Here is a 6,214-nt window from a genome sequence, read left to right as displayed (position 1 = left end):
ACCTTTTTAAGATAGCGTAAGATATGCATAACAGCCTCCCAATGAGACTTCCGAGGAGCAGACAAAAACTGGCTCACCACACTAACAGGAAAAGCTATATCAGGTCTAGTCACTGTGAGATAGTTCAATTTTCCAACAAGCCTCCGATACTTCTCTGGATCACCTAAGACCTCACCATCCTCTGCAACAAGTTTTAAATTAGGATCCATAGGAGTATCTAGAGGTTTAGAACCTAGCATTCTTGTTTCTGACAGAAGATCAAGAACATATTTCCGCTGTGAGAGCGAAGTCCCTTTCTTTGACTGAGCAACTTCCTCACCCAAAAAATATTTCAACCTTCCCAGGTCCTTGGTCTGAAATTTCTGCTGCAAGTGTGTCTTCAAATCATCAATTCTAGAAACATCATCTCTTGTAATAACTATATCATCAACATAAACCACAAGAAACAATTTTCCAACCTCAGAACAGCAGAAAAATACAGAATGATCACTATCACACCGTGTCAGCCCAAACTCTAACACAACTTCAGTGAACCTGCCGAACCAAGCTCTAGGGGACTGTTTCAGCCCATATAAAGACTTCTTCAATTTACATACCAAGCCAGACTCCCCCTGAGCAACAAACCCAGGAGGTTGCTCCATATAAACCTCTTCATGCAAATCACCATGCAAGAATGCATTCTTGACATCAAGCTGATATAGGGGCCAATGGTAAGTGGCAGCAAGAGAGATCAAAATACGAACAGAAGTAAGTTTTGCCACAGGAGAAAAAGTATCCAAGTAATCCACACCATATACTTGGGCATAACCCTTGGCAACTAGGCGTGCTTTCAAGCGAGCCAATGACCCATCTGGGTTCACCTTCACCACATACACCCAGCGACAACCGATAGCAGTCTTCCCTGAAGGTAAGGGAACAAGATCCCAAGTCTGATTTTCTTCCAATGCCAATAATTCTTCATCCATAGAAGCCCTCCAACCTGGACTAGACAATGCCTCTGCGACAGACTTAGGAACATGATGGTTCTCAACAGTATGTAAACAAGAATGAAAAGTGGAAGACAAACCATCATAGGAAACAAAGTTAGAAATGGGGTGTTGGGTACAAGCCCTAACCCCCTTACGACGAGCAATAGGAACATCAAGATCAGAAGAAGGGTCCAAAGGAGGAGGATCATTACCTATTGCAGGATCTGTCGACAAAGGAGGAGATGGTGTAGAAGCCGATGTAGCAGGGGTCCAAGCACATACTTTCCATTGGTGGCGTTTATACACACTAGGTTGAGGTGCCGGTAATGAGGCAGCCTGCGGAGCATGGTGAACAGTAGACCGAACAACAGTAACAGGAATATCATCATCCAAGTCAGACACAGTAATAGAAGAATGAACAAACGGTGTAGACTCAAAGAAAGAAACATCAACGGTCACAAAATATTTTCGCAAGTCAAAAGATTAACAACGATAACCCTTTTGAGTGTGAGAATAACCAACAAACATGCACTTGAGGGCCTTGGGATCCAACTTGGAAACACCAGGACGATGATCATGAATAAAGCAAACACTACCAAACACACGAGGTGGCAAAACAAACAGTGGTGCAGAAGGAAATAACAAAGAAAAGGGAATACCACCATGTAAAACTGAAGAAGGCATACGATTAATGAGATAACACGAGGTTAAAACAGCATCAGCCCAAAAGGATTTAGCTACCTTCATTTCAAACAATAAACAGCGAGTAACCTCCATCAATTGTCTATTTTTCTTCTCGGCCACACCATTTTGCTGTGGGGTGTAAGCACAAGAGGACTGATGAATAATACCACACTGAGTCATAAATTCAGCAAAAGGAGCAGAAAAATATTCCTTAGCATTATCACTACGAAGAACACGTAAAGGGTGTGAAAATTGATTATTTACTTCATTCACAAATGCACAGAAGATAGAAAATAACTTAGAACGCTGTTTCATTAAGTAGATCCAGGTAACCCTGGAATAATCATCAACAAAAGTTACAAAGTAACGAAAACCCAAAGTGGAAACGACAGGACATGGACCCCAAACATCTGAATGAACTAAAGAAAGTGGTTGGTCAGACCGTTTATTGACTCTAGGAGGATAACTCGCACGATTGAGTTTCCCAAACTGACATGACTCACAATTAAAACTAGAAATTGACCGAAAACGACCATTAAGAAGCTTCAAACTCTCCAACGAAGGATGACCCAAACGACAATGAATCTGGTGGGGTGACGCCACACCGGTACATGCCATAGATGAAGTGTCCTCAAGTATGTAAAGTCCCCCCGATGCACGACCTCTACCAATCATCCTCTTCGACGAAAGATCCTGAAACACACAAGAGTCAGAAGAAAAGGTTACAGAACAATTATGGGTTTTAATGAACCGACTAACAGATAAAAGGTTAAAAGGAAAATCAGGTACATAAAGAACGGAAGACAAAGAAAGAGAAGGCGTAATATGGGCAGTACCAGTACCAGTCACTTTAGCCAAGGAACCATTAGCTAAAGTGACACTCGAAGAGGATTTCTGAAAAGAAGAAAGTATACCTGAAATGCCAGTCATGTGCTCGGAGGCCCCTGAATCAATAATCCAGGGACGGGAATAGACAGTCGAAAGGCATGCAGTGGCATTACCTGTCTGAACAAAGGTTGCAGTTGGAGGCTAGGTTGACTGAGAAATCTGGAGCTGTGTATAACGGACATATTCATCATCAGACATCTTCACAGTCTTACCTTCAGGCTGTGGAGATACAGGAGAATCAGTTGTAGCAGAGTTGGCAAACTGTTGCTGATTTGGTTTGCCATGAAGTTTCCAACAGAAATGTTGGATATGTCCCGGATGACCACAATGATGGCAAGTGCGCACTGAACCACCAGAAACATCAAAATTACCTTGAGTACTCAAGCTAGGTGTCTTATTAGAAGAACCAGCCCCACTACCAGGACCACGACCACCACTACCACCACTAGAACTGACATTACCACCACTACCAGCCCCACTGTTGGGCCCACGGTTGGATGGGAAAGAAGCCAGGGCTGAAGTATCACCATCAGTAGTATTCTCCAGAGAAACACGAAGAACCCTAGAAAAAATTTCAAACAAAGTGGCTACCTTGTCACCACCAAGAATTTGGGAACGAACAGAGTCAAATTCCTTCCCAAGGCCTCCCAAAAAACCCATAACAGCAAGTTGTTCCCGCTGGTTCTGCATCTGTTCCACATTGGCAGTGATAGGAAGTAAGGAATTGAGCTCTTCATACATTCTCTTAAAATCAGCAAAATATTGGGTCAAAGTACGACCCTTTCGATCAACCCTGTAGAACACTTGGGCATAGTTGTTACGTCTTCAGGGCGATCCAAGTCCATGAAGGGGTGTCATGTCGATATATCGACATGTCGCCCGCCATGGAGTTGCCATGGCCATCATATCGACCATGTTTTATTTTTTATTTTCTCTATTTTTAATGTCATTTAGTATGCTATAATATATACCCTATAACATAAAAAATTAACATGAAAGTGTACTACTAATCTACTATGATTTAATTCATGAAAGTGTAATATCCATTAGTGTATATGAAATCATGGATTATCAAATAATTGATAGCAATAGTCTTGCTGATAATAAAGTTGAAAAATCATGAGAGTTGAGATATGATTCATGTGAAAGTGACTACAAAAGTAACAAAACAAAAAAACAATTACAAGAACGTAATTTATATTGAGTGAATAAAGCTAATAAACAACCCATCTAAATAAAAAAAAAATTTGCTAATGTGATTGTGTATTAGTCAATAGTGTATTAGTGTTTTCTGTTTGATGTTTTTTTAATTTTTTTTTATGTTAAGGAAAAAGCATTAAAATAAAAAATGGTTAAAACAAATTATTATTAAAAAATTAAGTTTTATAATTTGAAACAACCATGTCGCCCGATATGGCCATATGTCGTGGTATGGCATCCATGGCGGCGCCATGGCGACGACATGGAGGCCATATCGGTCGATATTCTTACATCATCCATATCGGTGGTCGATATGCCCACTTCTCCAGCGATATGACGCCATGGCGTCGATATGGCGACGCCATGGCGTCGATGCACTTGGGACAAGTCATAAATGCGGGAAAGATTGTTTTGTCCAGAATACAAAACATTAAGATACTCCCACAACTCTTTCACTGTATCAATGTGTGTTACCAAATCCACATTTTGGTTATCCATGGAATTCAACATCTGTCCCAAGATACGAGCATCAATTGTCTCCCACGAAGGGTCATTCTCAGGCTTAGTGTTGAAGAGGTGTTGGTGCTGATCACGGCCAGTCAACACTAGCCTAACAATTTTCTTCTACTGCAAAAAATTTGTAATCCCTTCCAACTTCTTCTCGGTAATACGATTTGAAGAGGAAGAAAAAATTTCTGTTGTTACTGACTTTGAATCTTCAGGAGATTTTAATTCATCACCCATTATGTACTTGATGAAGTGAAGGATAAGTACAATGAAGAATACTGGAAGCAGGGACAGAAATCCACAAAGGTGAAAAACCCTGATAGAAGTCGATAGAGGCAGCAAGGGCAGCAATCGATCCCCTCAAATAAAACCCTGATAAAAGTCGATATAGATAGTAGAGGCAGCAATCGATTCCTTCAACCAAAACCCTAACAAAACCTTCACTTCATCGAGAAACTCCTTCAAATATTCCTCAAACAAAAAGAGAGACCTAGTTCTTAATTTATATCATGAACTAGTCTCTAAACAATCCCAAAAACAATCCCAAAATACAACATAGGGTGCTGCACCCCTTCAAGCAGAAAATAGAAGAAACCGCAGGTCTTCAAATCTTCAAATTTTTTTTTTTAAATCTTCAATTGAGTGCTGTAGATAATGGAAGCAGTGATCTACGAAATCTGTAGCAGTCCTTACTGCTCTGATACCATGTGAATTAATGGAGAAAAAGAAGAAGAGAAACCGAGACAGAGAGAAGAGGAGAAGAGAATATGTAACTTTGGGGAGTCACACGATATGTGTAACTCTCCTCCAAACCTCAAATATATATATATTCACTTAAGGGCAAAACTGGAAACAAATAAAAAATAAAAGAAATAACTTAAACAACTCAAAGTACTAATCTACCCTCCTCACACCTCTCTCGGTATTAGCTCTTTGCACTAATACCAAGCTTACGATAACAATGTGTAGTTCCTTTTATTATTTTGTTGTATTTTTATTTGGGGCCAGAATTGTTATGTACTAATGTTGTAAGGGAGTTATTGCTGGAGAAGTAATTTTTAGGGAGTAGTTATTGCTGGAAAAGTTGTTTTTAGGGAGTTATTTCCTTCTTTTTTTCATTTTGGGTTTAAAAAGACTGTATTAGGAGATGGAAGACAAGGAAGCAAGGAATGAAGGAATGAAAGCATGAGTGATCCTATGCAATTCATGGTGTGAAGCAAAGATGGACTGACTCCAAGATGGTGTGAAGCCAAGATGATCTTCTTATTTCTTCTATCCACTCCTCTCTTTCAAACTCTATACATACAGCAAACTATCCCTATTTGATTATTATATTTCTCCTGACCCACATTTTTATTTCTTAAGTGCCTTCCATTTGTTCTTTCAAATACAGTAGCCCATAAACCCCAATTAATCATACTTGTGGCTTAAATAAGACTGGTTTATGGTTTGATGTGGTTTCCCAATCCTGTCCTACATCAAGAAGTCTATGTTGAAGAGATCAAAGTAGACAAAAAAAAAAACAGTGGAAGATGAGGTAGTGGTCAAGAATATTCCACAAGAAATCATTGACATTCATGTTGTTCTTGAAGAGGTAGAGCTTGTGCCTCAAGTCTTCGGTGAGAAAGTTACCGTAGTTGAGGACTCTGTGAATATGACATTCACAGTTGATATTGATTCAAAGGTTGAGCACATAGAGTTCGTTATGCCACCAAGGTTCTTTGAGGAGAAAGTTCCACGCCTTTAAGTCTATATTCCGAGCTGCCAGAGTTCTGTTATGGTTTGAAGACAGATGTTCACCACATAAAGTTGATTCCTCAAATTTACAAAACTCGAGGTTAAGTTCTTCAAGCTGGGGAGAATTGATGTAGTTCACCTACATGGGCTTATTTTATTAGAAATAAGCTTCGGGTTGGGTTATGTATGTGTTGGGCCTTTGATCCAATGTGTTTTCATTGTAATGGGCC

The 6,214-nt window shown here is 39.8% G+C and overlaps 1 protein-coding gene across 1 annotated transcript in view; it reads left to right on the top strand.

Moving 5' to 3' along the window:
- Positions 1–6,214, top strand: part of LOC122645965 (protein S-acyltransferase 10) — a 63,429-nt gene that overhangs the window by 7,159 nt on the left and 50,056 nt on the right. The gene's annotated exons all lie outside the window — the stretch shown is intronic.

Source organism: Telopea speciosissima, chromosome 11 (genome assembly GCF_018873765.1).
Source record: "Telopea speciosissima isolate NSW1024214 ecotype Mountain lineage chromosome 11, Tspe_v1, whole genome shotgun sequence".
NCBI classification, from domain to species: Eukaryota; Viridiplantae; Streptophyta; class Magnoliopsida; order Proteales; family Proteaceae; genus Telopea; species Telopea speciosissima.
Note: the sequence above shows the minus strand (reverse complement) of the source record. Positions and strands in the feature narration are given on the sequence as shown.